Genomic DNA, 15,357 nt, shown 5'->3' on the forward strand with positions numbered 1-15,357 from the left:
TGGAGAATGTTCCATGAGCACTTGAGAAAAATGTGTATTCTGTTGTTTTTGGATGGAGTGTCCTATAAATATCAATTAAGTACATCTTGTTTAATGTATCATTTAAAGCTTGTGTTTCCTTATTTATTTTCATTTTGGATGATCTGTCCATGGGTGAAAATGGGGTGTTAAAGTCCCCTACTATGAATGTGTTACTGTCGATTTCCCCTTTTATGGCTGTTAGTATTTGCCTTATGTATTGAGGTGCTCCTATGTTGGGTGCATAAATATTAACAATTGTTATATCTTCTTCTTGGATCGATCCCTTGATCATTATGTAGTGTCCTTCTTTATCCCTTTTAATAGTCCTTAATTTAAAGTCTATTTTGTCTGATATGAGAATTGCTACTCCAGCTTTCTTTTGGTTTCCAGTTGCATGGAATATCTTTTTCCATCCCCTTACTTTCAGTCTGTATGTGTCTCTAGGTCTGAAGTGGGTCTCTTGTAGACAGCATATATAAGGGTCTTGTTTTTGTATCCATTCAGCCAATCTGTGTCTTTTGGTGGGAGCATTTAGTCCATTTACATTTAAGGTAATTATCGATATGTATGTTCCTATTCCCATTTTCTATATTGTTTTGGGTTCATTATTATAGGTCGTTTCCTTCTCTTGCATTTCTTATCTAGAGAAGTTCCTTTAGCATTTGTTGTAAAGCTGGTTTGGTGGTGCTGAACTCTCTCAGCTTTTGCTTGTCTGAAAAGGTTTTAATTTCTCCATCAAATCTGAATGAGATCCTTGCTGGGTAGAGTAGTCTTGGTTGCAGGTTTTTCTCCTTCATCACTTTCAGTATGTCCTGCCACTCCCTTCTGGCTTGTAGGGTTTCTGCTGAGAGACCAGCTGTTAACCTTATGGGGATTCCCTTGTGTGTTATTTGTTGTTTTTCCCTTGCTGCTTTTAATATGCTTTCTTTGTATTTAATTTTTGACAGATTGATTAATATGTGTCTTGGCATGTTTCTCCTTGGATTTATCCTGTATGGGACTCTCTGTGCTTTCTGGACTTGATTGACTATTTCCTTTCCTATATTAGGGAAATTTTCAACTATAATCTCTTCAAATATTTTCTCAGTCCATTTCTTTTTATCTTCATCTTCTGGAACCCCCATAATCCAAATGTTGGTGCATTTAATGTTGTCCCAGAGGCCTCTGAGACTGTCCTCAATTCTTTTCATTCTTTTTTTTTCTTTATTCTGCTCTGCAGTAGTTATTTCCACTATTTTATCTTCCAGGTCACTTATCCGTTCTTCTGCCTCAGTTATTCTGCTATTGATCCCATCTAGAGTACTTTTAATTTCATTTATTGTGTTGTTCATCATTGCTTGTTTCATCTTTATTTTTTCTAGATCCTTGTTAACTGTCTCTTGCATTTTGTCCATTCTACTTCCAAGATTTTGGATCATCCTTACTATCATTATTCTTTTTCAGGTAGATTGCCTATTTCCTCTTCATTTTTTAGGTCTGGTGGGTTTTTATCTTGCTCCTTCATCTGCTGTGTGTTTTTCTGTCTTCTCATTTTGCTTATCTTACTGTGTTTGGGGTCTCCTTTTTGCAGGCTGCACGTTCGTAGTTCCCGTTGTTTTTGATGTCTGTCTCCAGTGGCTAAGGTTGTTTCAGTGGGTTGTGTAGGCTTCCTGGTGGAGGGGACTAGTGCCTGTGTTGTGCTGGATGAGGCTGGATCTTGTCTTTCTAGTGGGCAGGTTCACGTCTGGTGGTGTGTTTTGGGGTGTCTGTGGCCTTGTTATGATTTTAGGCAGCCTCTCTGCTAATGGGTGTGGTTGTGTTCCTGTTTTGCTAGTTGTTTGGCATAGGTTGTCCAGCACTGTGGCTTGCTGGTCGTTGAGTGAAGCTGGGTGCTGGTGTTAAGATGGAGGTCTCTGGGAGATTTCCACCGTTTAATATTATGTGGAGCTGGGAGGGCTCTTGTTGACCAGTGTCCTGAAGTTGGTTCTCCTACCTCAGAGGCAGAGCCCTGCCTCCTGGGCTGGAGCACAAAGAGCCTTTCATCCACACGGCTCAGAATAAAAGGGAGAAAAAGTACAGAGAATTATTAGAAGTATGAGGAAAGAAAGAAGGAAAGGAGGAAAGGAAGGAAGGAAGAAAGAAGCAAAGAAGGAAAGAAAGGAGGGAGAGAGGGAGGGAGGGAGGGAGGAAGGAAGGAAGGAAGGAGGGAAAGAAGGAGAAAATGTAGAGAGAATTAGTAGAAGTATGAGGAAAGAAAGAAGGAAAGGAGGAAAGGAAGGAAGGAAGAAAGAAGTAAAGAAGGAAAGAAAGGAGGGAGGGAGGGAGGGAGGGAGGAAGGAAGGAAGGAAGGAGGGAAAGAAGGAGAAAATGTAGAGAGAAGTAGTAGAAGTATGAGGAAAGAAAGAAGGAAAGGAGGAAAGGAAGGAAGGAAGAAAGAAGCAAAGAAGGAAAGAAAGGAGGGAGGGAGGGAGGGAGGAAGGAAGGAAGGAAGGAGGGAAAGAAGGAGAAAATGTAGAGAGAATTAGTAGAAGTATGAGGAAAGAAAGAAGGAAAGGAGGAAAGGAAGGAAGGAGGAAAGTAGCAAAGAAGGAAAGAAAGGAGGGAGGGAGGGAGGGAGGAAGGAAGGAAGGAGGGAAAGAAGGAAAAAAGAAAGAAAGAAGATACAGTAAAAATAAAATAAAGTATAATATAGTTATTGTACTAAAAAATATTTAGAAAAAAAAAATTAAAAAAAAAAAAAAAACCATGGACGGATAGAGACCTAGGACAAATGGTGGAAGCAAGAGTATACAGACAACATCTCACACAGAAGCATACACGCACACATTCACAAAAAGAGGAAAAGGGAAAAAAATCACAGATCTCGCTCCTAAATTCCACCTCTTCAATTTGGGATCACACCCTGTCTATTCAGGTATTCCACAATGCAGGGCACATCAAGTTGATTGTGGAGCTTCAATCCGCCGCCTCCGCGGCTGCCGGGAGAGATCTCCCCCTCTCCTCCCTGCTCTCACAGCTCACAGGAGCTCAGCTTTGTACCTGGCCCTGCCCCTGCGCGCAGGTCGCTGGAGGGCGTCTGTTTTTTGCTCAGACAGGACGGGGTTAAAGGAGCCGCTGATTCGGGGGCTCCGGCTCACTCAGGCCGGGGGTTGGGGGATGGGGGAAGGAGGGGCACTGCGTGCGGGGCGGGCCTGCGGCGGCAGAGGCAGCGTGACGCTGCGGCAGAGGCCAGCGTGACGTTGCACCAGCCTGAGACCCGCTGTGCGTACTCCCGGTGGAGTTGTCCCTGGATCCCGGGAACCTGGCAGTGGCGGCCTGCACAGGCTCCGCGGAAGAGGGGCGCGGAGAGTGACCTGTGCTCGCACACAGCCCCCCTGGTGGCGGCAGCAGCAGCCCCAGTGTCCCCCGCCCGTCTCTGGGGTCCGCGGTTTTATCCGCGGCTCGCGCCCGTCTCTGGGGTTCGCGCCCTTAGCCGCGGCTCGCGCCCGTCTCTGGGGTTCGCGCTTTCAGCCGTGGCTCGCGCCCGTCTCTGGAGTTCCTTTAAGCAGCGCTCCTAAACCCCTCTCCTCGCGCACCAGGAAACAAAGAGGGAAGAAAAAGTCTCTTGCCTCTTCGGCCGGTGCAGGCTTTTCCCCGAACTCCCTCCCGGCTAGTCGTGGTGCACTAACCCCTTCAGGCTATGTTCAAGCCGCCAACCCCAGTCCTCTCCCTGAGCTCCGTCCAAAACCGAAACCCGAGCCTCAGCTCGCAGCCCCGCCCGCCCCGGCGAGTGAGCAGACAAGCCTCTCGGGTTGCTGAGTGTTGGTCGGCACCGATCGTCTGGGCAGGAATCTCCCCGCTTTGCCCTCCGCACCCGTCGCTGTGCACTACTCCGCAGTCCCAAAACTCCCCCCCCCCCCCCGCTTCCCGCAGTCTCCGCCCGCGGAGGGGCTTCCTAGTGTGTGGAAACTTTTCCTCCTTCACAGCTCCCTCCCACTGGTGCAGGTGCCGTCCTTATTCTTTTGTCTCTGTTTTTTTCTTTTTTTCTTTTGCCCTACCCAGGTACGTGGGGAGTTTCTTGCCTTTTGGGAGCTCTGAGGTCTTCTGCCAGCCTTCAGTAGGTGTTCTGTAGGAGTTGTTTCACGTGTAGATGTATTTCTGGTGTATCCGTGAGGAGGAAGGCGATCTCCACGTCTTACTCTTCCGCCATCCCCCCCCCCCCCCCGCCATTTGTAACTTTCTTGTTTCTAATCATGGCCTTTTCTTTTCCACCTAGAAAATTTCCTATAGAATTTGTTGTAAAGCTGGTCTGGTGATGCTGAATTCTCTTTGCTTCTGCTTGTCTGTAAAGCTTTTGATTTCTCCAACAAATCAGAATGAGAGCCTTGCTGGGTAAAGTATTATTTGTTGTAGGTTTTTCCCTTTCATCACTTTAAGTATATCATGCCACAACCTTCTGGCCTGAAGAGTTTCAGCTGAGAAATCAGCTGATATCCTTATGGGAATTCCTTTGTATGTTATTTTTTTGTTTCTTTCTTTGTTGTTTTAATATTTTTTCTGTGTCTTTGATTTTTGTCAATTTGATTACTGTGTCTCATCATGTTCCTCCTTGGGTTTGTTTTGCCTGGGACTGTCTTCACTTCTTGGACTTGGTGACTGTTTCCTTTCTCTTTTTAGGGATATTTTCAGCTATTATCCCTTCAAATATTTTGTCAGATTCTTCCTCTCTCTTCTCCTATAACGTGAGAAGAGAGAGGAAGACGTGAATGTCTCTGTGCTTAATGTTGTCCCAGAGGTCTCTTAGACTGTCCTCATTTCTTCTCATTTTTTAATTTTTTTATTTTGTTCTGCAGCAGAGATTTCCACCATTCTGTCTTCCAGGTCATATATCCATTCTTCTGCCTCAATTATTCTGCTATTGATTCCTACTAGTGTATTTTTCATTTCAGTTATTGTATTGTTTATCTCTGTTCGTCCCTTAGTTCTTCTAGGTCTTTGTTAAATATTTCTTGTATCTTCTTGACCTGTGCCTACATTCTTTTTCTGAGATGTTGGATCATCTTTACTATCATTATTCTGAATTCTTTTTAAAATAGATTGTCTATCTCCATTTCATGTAGTTGTTCTTCTTTGGCGTTATCTTGCTATTTCATCTGGGACATATTTCTCGGCCATCTAATTTTGTCTGACTTGTTGTAGTCATGGTTTCCATTCCACAGGCTGCAGGTTTGTAGTTCTTGTTGTCTGCCCCCTGGTGGATGAGGCAGATCTGAGGGGCTTGTGCAGGCTTCCTGGTGGGAGGAACTTCTTCCTGCCCACTGGTGTGTGGAGCTGGGTCTTGTCTTTCTGGTCAGCAGGGCCATGTCAGGGGTTGTGTTTACTGGGCAGCTGTGTGCTCAGGAAGACTTTAATCAGCCTGTCTGATGATGGTTGGGTCTGTGTTCCTAGCCTGTTGGTTGTTTGGCCTGAGATGTCCCAGCACTGGAACCTAGAGCTGTTGGCTAAGCCTTGGTGAGAAAATGGCAGCCTCCAGGAGGGCTCACATCAATGAGTAGCCCCCCAGAACTACTGCTACAAGTGTCTTTGTTCTTACAGTGAGCCACAGCCACCCACCATCTTCACAGGAAAACCTCCAATACTAACAGGTGGGTCTGGCCCAAGGTTATAAGTTCACTGCTTTTCTTCCCCTGGGCCCTTGTGTGTGCCCTCCAATAGTGGAGTTTCTCTTTCCCCCAGTCCTGTGGAATTCCTGTGGTCAAACCCCACTGGCCTTCAAAGACAGTTTCTCTGGGTGCTCCTCCTGTTGCCAGATCCTCAAGCTGGGAACCTAAAATGAGGCTCAGAACTTTTTCTCCTGTGGGAGAAATTCTATGGTATGATTATTTTCCAGATTGTGGGTCACCCACCTGGTGGGTATGAGATTTGATTTTATCATGATTGCACTCTCCCTACCATCTCATTGTGGCTTCCTCTTTGTCTTTGGATGTAGGACATTTTTTTCAGTAGGTTCCAGCCTATTGTTTCAATGGTTATTCAGCAGTTAGTTGTGATTTTTGGTGTTTTCATAAGAAGAAATAAGCTCACCTCCTTCTCCTCTGCTAGTTTGTCCTTTTCTCCTCTAAAAATTTAAACTCATTAATTCCTAACTAATTAAATGAGAAGAGGAAAATTCCTTTTTAATTTTCATTCAAGATGTTTTTAAACATTTTCTTTAACTTTGAATATATTTTTTGCAACATAGGAATGTTAATTATAGAGAGTTATATAATTGAGAATATTCTGTTAAAATCTTTTCTTTTTTTAAAACCAAATGGAAAACTGTTTTCTTAAAACTATTTATCTCAGTTTGAATTAAAATGTACTTATTGTTATCACTAACACGAAAATTTTTGAGTTAATATGTACCTTGCTCTATATTCTACAGAAATAAACAGCATAGATTTCACATCAAGTAGTTAAGACATACACCTTTTGCACAATTTAACCCACAGCATTGATATAGCTATAAAGAGACTGCAGCTCATTTTTATTTCCCATAGTAATACTTGGAAAGGATAAAAAATATAAACAGTAAGAAGATATGTTTATTGTTAAAGTATTTTCTGATACCATACTACCACATAAAGATGTTTAAAATGTGAATGTGCTAGAATCTTGAAGTCAAAGGACACAGAGTATAGTATGAAAATTATATTAATCATTAAACTCTTCCTATAATTTCTTTAAAAACTTTTACACTGCAATTGTCATGATAGTTTCCTTAGATAGACTTCTTTTAATAACTCTATGGTAAACTATGTAGCACATCACAGTATGTTTGTTAAGTTGTATTATTGGAGAAAAAGACCCATGCCTTTTGCAATCATACACCCAAATCATTTTAGGTTCAATGATTTTATTATCATTACCACTATTTTCTCCAGTGGTCTATCTTCAATTACAAATGGAATCCAAAGAGTGGAATATTTTCCTATTATGTTGCTTTCTACTGTTTAAGAAATCTTCGCTTTTAAAACCATGAAAAGTGTGACAATATAGCTACTTTGGTATATATACTTAAAGACATCTATTTTTTCTAATGATCACAGATGCATATTCATTTTATATGCTTTAGGCCAGCAATTTTAGAATAGTAACTAGAATTGGTTTTCTATAAAAATGTATATTTTATAGCTAAGAATCAGTTTAATTCAATATACATTTTAGTGACTCTTTTTGCCCAACATTTCTTAAATTCAGGAGACACAGAGGTAAATAAGACAGAGTCCATGCCTTAAAGAACCTTACAGTTTAAAAACAGAGATGAAAAAAATAAATAAATAAAAAAAAAAAAAAAAAAAAAAAAACAGAGATGAGTATATTTTATGTGATGAGAGAATTGTGCACATGGTCCTGAGAGGTCACAAAGAATATCAATCTTGGCAAAAGGGAGACAAAAAGATATATTTCAAGGTTGATATTAGTTAAGTCTTAAAGAGTGAACAGTAATTGGCCATGTGAATCCATGGAGGATGTTCTAAGCAAAGAATAGTAAGTGCAAAGACAATAATTTGTGAATGTTTGTGTCATGTGTGACTGTTTTAGAGGAACACAGGCAGTTCAGAATGGCTGGATATCACGGTGCAGATTTAAGAAAAAGTAAGAGATGAGTATGGAGAGATAGCATGATCATTTTTTTCCAAATTGAGTACCTCAGTGTCACCTCATGAGTAGGTTTTGAGAATTAAAATAGCATTTATCCAACATTTTCCTTAAAATTCCATAAATTGCTCATAAAGTATGGTATATCTGCCTTTCATCCATCCAACCTTATTCAATGGTGTGTTGGTATAAATGTCTGAGACAAATGATGAAACAGTTAAGATGGACATTAGACATACTCTGAGAATTTGTCTTCCTTTCCCCCTTGCAACATTAATTACTTTTAATTTTTCTCTATCAAAGTCAAAATTATTTAAATTAAATGCATATATGATGTAACTCCAATTTAATTCAAAATGTATGAAGTAAGATAATGTGAACCAACATTTATTTGAGAGATTATTTTAGCAGAATTTGAATAGGATAGGACTGAAGGCAGGACTCTGATTAGAAAAGTAATACAACTTTCCAGTTAAGATGAAACATCAATAAAATAAAATAAATAGTGATAAATTTAACATATGCAATGCAAGATTTGTAAAAAGAAAACTGCAAAACACTATTAAAAGAACACAGGGGGGCAAGGGGAAACTGGGATGAAGTGAGAGAGTAACATTGACATGTATACACTACCAAATGTAAAATGGATGGCTAGAGGGAAGATGCTGCATAGCACAGGGAGATCAGCTCGATGCTTTGTGATGACTTAGATGGGTGGGATAGGGAGGATGGGAGTGAGGATCAAGAGGCAGGGGATATGAGGATATATGTATACTTATAGCTGATTCACTTTGTTGTACAATAGAAACTAACACAAAATTGTAAAGCAGTTATACTCCAATAAATATATAAAAAAAGGAGAAAAGAAAACACAATGAGATATCACTTCATAGACACTAAGATGGCTATAATAAAAGAGATAGATAATAATATGATGAGGATATAGAGAAACTGTAACTCGTGTATTACTGGTGGGAATGTAAACTGGTGTAACCACTGTGGAAAACAGTTTAATAGTTCCTTAAAATGTTAAACATAGAATTACCATATGACCCAGAAAGTCCACTCATAGTCATACACCCAAGAGAAATAAAAATCTACATCTGCACAATAACTTGTACATGAATGTTCAAAGCAACATGGTTCACAGTAGCCAAAAGTGGAACAATTCAAATGTCCATTAACTGTTGAAAGGATAAACAAAATGTGATGTATCCATGCGATGGAATATTACTCAGCATTCAGAAGTAATAATATATTTTATAACATGGATAAACCTTGAAAATATTATGCAAAGTGAAAGAAGCCATCACAAAGGACCACATGGTGTATGAATTCATTTATGTGAAATGTCCAGAATAAGCAACTCTATGTAGACAAAAAAATGCATCAGTTGTTACCTAGGGTTGGGGGAGGGTGAGATGAATGTAGTGTGACTATTCATATGTACGAAGTTCATTTTTGGAGTGATAAAAATGTTCTAAAATTGATTGTGGTAATCGTTACCCAACTCTGTGAATATACTAAAAGACATTGAACTGTACAAGTTAAATGGATGGATTGTATGGTATGTGAGCTATAACTCAATAAAGGTGTTATAGGGAAAAAAATAGCTAAATAAAGGAATTACACCCCATGTCATTGATTGGAAAACTTGATATTGTTAAGATTGCAATACTTCCCAAATTCATCTACAAACTCAACTCAACAGCAAAACTTATTTGCCTCTGGGCTTTGTACTGATACTAATATTAAGGATAAAGTTTAACTGAAGGTTAGGGTTTAACTTTAGCATGAGAGTAAATATTAATCCTAAAGAGAGAGGCTTTACTTAGTCTCAGCATTAATATTAGGATTTTGGCTTAGATTAGTGCTAAAATTAGGGTTAGTTTTAGATGGCATAGTTAGTTTTAGGCTACCATTATGTCTTAGAACTTTTTGCTTAATATTAAAAAGGATGAAGTTAAAATTGGATGTATTTTACTGTGACAGCCAAAGTCAGAATAGTATCTTGAAAATATTGTACAACCTTCCAAAGCTGACTTATTTCTTCTCTTATTATTCATCTTGAGCATATATTTTAAAAGAATAGTAATGAAAGGTCTAAAAGAACTCTTAGATGATGCTAATAACTGAGCTCTTAAACGAGTAGAGTTAAATTTTATAGGTTATTCTAATAACTCACAGATTTTATGAGTTAATTTTATATTTGCTTAATAACACTTGTTTGGCTATTTAAGAAACAAACTGCAAAATGTTTCAAATATCTTTTTTTTTTAACATCTTTATTTGGGTATAATTGCTTTACAATGGTGTATTAGTTTCTGCTTTATAACAAAGTGAGTCAGTTATACATATACATATGTTCCCATATCTTTTCCCTCTTGCGTCTCCCTCCCTCCCACCCTCCCTATCCCACGCCTCCAGGCGGTCACAAAGCACTGAGCCAAGTGCCATGCGGATGCTTCCCACTAGCTATCTACCTTATGTTTGTTAGTGTGTATATGTCCAAGACTCTCTTTCGTCTTGTCACAGCTCACCCTTCCCACTCCCCATATCCTCAAGTCCGTTCTCCAGTAGATCTGTGTCTTTATTCATGTCTTACCCCTGGGTTCTTCATGACATTTTTTTTTCCTTCTTAAATTCCATATATATGTGTTAGCATATGGTATTTGTCTTTTTCTTTCTGACTTACTTCAGTCTGTATGACAGACTCTAGGTCTATCCACCTCATTATAAATAGCTCAATTTTGTTTCTTTTTATGACTGAGTAATAGTCCGTTGTGTATGTGTGCCACATCTTCTTTATCCATTCATCCAATGATGGGCACTTAGGCTGTTTCCATCTCCGGGCTATTGTAAATAGAGCTGCAATGAACATTTTGGTACATGACTCTTTTTGAATTTTGGTTTTCTCAGGGTATATGCCCAGTAGTGGGATTGCTGGGTCATATGGTAGTTCTATCTGCAGTTTTATAAGGAACCTCCAAACTGTTCTCCATAGTGGCTGAACCAATTCACATTCCCACCAGCAGTGCAAGAGTGTTCCGTTTTCTCCACACCCTCTCCAGCATTTATTGTTTCTAGATTTTTTGATGATGGCCATTCTGACTGGTGTGAGATGATATCTCATTGTAGTTTTGATTTGCATTTCTCTAATGATTAATGATGTTGAGCATTCTTTCATGTGTTTGTTGGCATTCTGTATATCTTCTTTGGAGAAATGTCTATTTAGGTTTTCTGCCCATTTTTGGATTGGGTTGTTTGTGTTTTTGTTATTGAGCTGCATGAGCTGCTTGTAAATTTTGGAGATTAATCCATTGTCAGTTGCTTCATTTGAAAATATTTTCTCCCATACTGAGGGTTGTCTTTTGGTCTTGTTTATGGTTTCCTATGCTGTGCAAAAGCTTTGAAGTTTCTTTAGGTCCCATTTATTTTTGTTTTTATTTCTATTACTCTAAGAGGTGGGTCAGAAAGGATCTTGCTGTGATTTATGTCATAGAGTGTTCTGCCTATGTTGTCCTCTAAGAGTTTGATAGTTTCTGGCCTTACATTTAGGTCTTTAATCCATTTTGAGCTTATTTTTCTGTATGGTGTTAGGGAGTGATCTAATCTCATACTTTTACATGTATCTGTCCAGTTTTCCCAGCACCACTTATTGAAGAGGTTGTCCTTTCTCCACTGTACTTTCCTGCCACATTTATCAAAGGTAAGGTGACCATATGTGCGTGGGTTTATCTCTGGGCTTTCTATCCTGTTGCATTGATCTATATTTCTGTTTTTGTGCCAGTACCATACTGTCTTGATTACTGTAGCTTTGTAGTATAGTCTGAAGTCAGGGAGCCTGATTCCTCTAACTCCTTTTTTCATTCTCAAGATTGCTTTGGCTATTCGGGGTCTTTTGTGTTTCCATACAAATTGAGAAATTTTTTTGTTCTACTTCTGTGAAAAATGCCAGTGGTAGTTTGATAGGGATTGCATTGAATCTGTAGATTGCTTTGGGTAGTAGAGTCATTTTCACAATGTTGATTCTTCCCATCCAAGAACATGGTATACCTCTCCATCTATTTGTATCATCTTTAATTTCTTTCATCAGTATCTTATAATTTTCTGCATACAGGTCTTTTGTCTCCTTAGGTAGGTTTATTCCTAGATATTTTATTCTTTTCGTTGCAATGGTAAATGGGAATGTTTTCTTGATTTCACTTTCAGATTTTTCATCATTAGTATATAGGAATGCCAGAGATTTCTGTGCATTAATTTTGTATCCTGCTACTTTACCAAATTCATTGATTAGCTCTAGCAGTTTTCTGGTAGCATCTTTAGGATTCTCTATGTATAGTATCATGTTATCTGCAAACAGTGACAGCTTTACTTCTTCTTTTCCGATTTGGATTCCTTTTATTTCCTTTTCTTCTCTGATTGTTGTGGCTAAAACTTCCAAACTATGTTGAATAAGAGTGGTGAGAGTGGGCAACCTTGTCTTGCTCCTGATCTTAGTGGAAATGCTTTCATTTTTTCACCATTGAGGATGATGTTGGCTGTGGGCTTGTCATATATGGCCTTTATTATGTTGAGGAAAGTTCCCTCTATGCCTACTTTCTGCAGGGTTTTTATCATAAATGGGTGTTGAATTTTGTTGAAAGCTTTCTCTGCATCTATTGAGATGATCATATGGTTTTTCTCCTTCAATTTGTTAATATGGTGTATCACATTGATAGATTTGCGTATATTGAAGAATCCTTGTATTCCTGGAATAAACCCCACTTGATCATGGTGTATGATCCTTTTAATGTGCTGTTGGATTCTGTTTGCTAGTATTTTGTTGAGGATTTTTGCATCTATGTTCATCAGTGATATTGGCCTGTAGTTTTCTTTCTTTGTGACATCCTTGTCTGGTTTTGGTATCAAGGTGATGGTGGCCTTGTATAAGGAATTTGGGAGTGTTCCTCCCTCTGCTATATTTTGGAAGAGTTTGAGAAGGGTAGGTGTTAGCTCTTCTCTAAATGTTTGATAGAATTCGCCTGTGAAGCCATCTGGTCCTGGGCTTTTGTTTGTTGGAAGATTTTTAATCACGGTTTCAATTTCAGTGCTTGTGATTGGTCTGTTCATATTTTCTATTTTTTCCTGATTCAGTTTTGGCATGTTGTGCATTTCTAAGAATTTGTCCATTTCTTCCAGATTGTCCATTTTATTGGCATAGAGTTGCTTGTAGTAATCTTTCATGATCTTTTTATTTCTGCAGTGTCTTTTGTTACTTCTCCTTTTCCGTTTCTAATTCTATTGATTTGAGTTTTCTCCCTTTTTTTCTTGATGAGTCTGGCTAGTGGTTTATCTATTGTGTATATCTTCTCAAAAAACCAGCTTTTAGTTTTATTGATCTTTGCTATTGTTTCCTTCATTTCTTTTTCATTTATTTCTGATCTGATTTTTATGATTTCTTTCCTTCTGCTAGCTTTAGGGTTTTTATGTTCTTCTTTCTCTAATTGCTTGAGGTGCAAGGTTAGGTTGTTTATTTGAGATGTTTCCTGCTTCTTAAGGTAGGCTTGTATTGCTATAAACTTCCCCCTTAAAACTGCTTTTGCTGCATCCCATAGGTTTTGGGTCATTGTGTCTCCATTGTCATTTGTTTCTAGGTATTTTTTTATTTCCTCTTTGATTTCTTCAGTGATCATTTCATTATTAAGTAGTGTATTGTTTAGCCTCCATGTGTTTGTATTTTTTACAGATTTTTCCTGTAATTGATATCTAGTCTCATGGCGTTGTGGTCAGAAAAGATACTTGATACAATTTCAATTTTCTTAAATTTACCAAGTCTTGATTTGTGATCCAAGATATGATCTATCCTGGAGAATGTTCCATGAGCACTTGAGAAAAATTTGTATTCTGTTGTTTTTGGATGGAGTGTCCTACAAATATCAATTAAGTCCATCTTTTTTAATGTATCTTTTAAAGCTTGTGTGTCCTTACTGATTTTCATTTTGGATGATCTGTCCATGGGTGAAAGTGGGGTGTTAAAGTCCCCTTATACGAATGTGTTACTGTCAATTTCCCCTTTTATGGCTGTTAGTATTTGCCTTATGTATTGAGGTGCTCCTATGTTGGGTGCATAAATATTTACAATTGTTATATCTTCTTCTTGGATCGATGCCTTGATCATTATGTAGTGTCCTTCTTTGTCTCTTCTAATAGTCCTTATTTTAAACTCTATTTTGTCTGATATGAGAATTGCTACTCCAGCTTTCTTTTGGTTTCCATTTGCATGGAATATCTTTTTCCATCCCCTTACTTTCAGTCTGTATGTGTCTCTAGGTCTGAAGTGGGTCTCTTGTAGACAGCATATATAAGGGTCTTGTTCTTGTATCCATTCAGCCAATCTGTGTCTTTTGGTGGGAACATTTAGTGCATTTACATTTAAGGTAATTATCGATATGTATGTTCCTATTCCCATTTTCTAAATTGTTTGGGGTTCGTTATTATAGGTCTCTTCCTTCTCTTGTGTTTCTTGTCTAGAGAAGTTCCTTTAGCATTTGTTGTAAAGCTGGTTTGGTGGTGCTGAACTCTCTCAGCTTTTGCTTGGCTGTAAAGGTTTTAATTTCTCCATCAAATCTGAATGAGATCCTTGCTGGGTAGAGTAGTCTTGGTTGCAGGTTTTTCTCCTTCATCACTTTCAGTATGTCCTGCCACTCCCTTCTGGCTTGTAGGGTTTCTGCTGAGAGACCAGCTGTTAACCTTATGGGGATTCCCTTGTGTGTTATTTGTTGTTTTTCCCTTGCTGCTTTTAATATGCTTTCTTTGTATTTAATTTTTGACAGATTGATTAATATGTGTCTTGGCATGTTTCTCCTTGGATTTATCCTGTATGGGACTCTCTGTGCTTTCTGGACTTGATTGACTATTTCCTTTCCAATATTAGGGAAATTTTCAACTATAATCTCTTCAAATATTTTCTCAGTCCATTTCTTTTTATCTTCATCTTCTGGAACCCCCATAATCCAAATGTTGGTGCATTTAATGTTGTCCCAGAGGTCTCTGAGACTGTCCTCAATTCTTTTCATTCTTTTTTTTTCTTTATTCTGCTCTGCAGTAGTTATTTCCACTATTTTATCTTCCAGGTCACTTATCCGTTCTTCTGCCTCAGTTATTCTGCTATTGATCCCATCTAGAGTACTTTTAATTTCATTTATTGTGTTGTTCATCATTGCTTGTTTCATCTTTATTTTTTCTAGATCCTTGTTAACTGTCTCTTGCATTTTGTCCATTCTACTTCCAAGATTTTGGATCATCCTTACTATCATTATTCTTTTTCAGGTAGATTGCCTATTTCCTCTTCATTTGTTAGGTCTGATGCATTTTTATCTTGCTCCTTTATCTGCTGTGTGTTTTTCTGTCTTCTTATTTTGCTTATCTTACTGTCTTTACTACGAACTGCTGGTTCGTAGTTCTAGCTGTTTCTGATGTCTGTCTCCAGTGGTTAAGGTTGCTTCAGTGGGTTGTGTAGGCTTCCTGGTGGAGGGGACTAGTGCCTGTGTTGTGGTGGATGAGGCTGGATCTTGTCTCTCTAGTGGGCAAGTTCACGTCTGGTGGTGTGTTTTGGGCTGTCTGTGGCCTTATTATGCTTTTAGGCAGCCTCTCTGCTAATAGGTGGGTTTGTGTTCCTGTTTTGCTAGTTGTTTGGCATAGGTTTTCCAGCACTGTAGCTTGCTCATCGTTGAGTGAAGCTGGGTGCTGGTGTTA

This window comes from Phocoena phocoena, chromosome 19 (assembly GCF_963924675.1).
Source record: "Phocoena phocoena chromosome 19, mPhoPho1.1, whole genome shotgun sequence".
NCBI classification, from domain to species: Eukaryota; Metazoa; Chordata; class Mammalia; order Artiodactyla; family Phocoenidae; genus Phocoena; species Phocoena phocoena.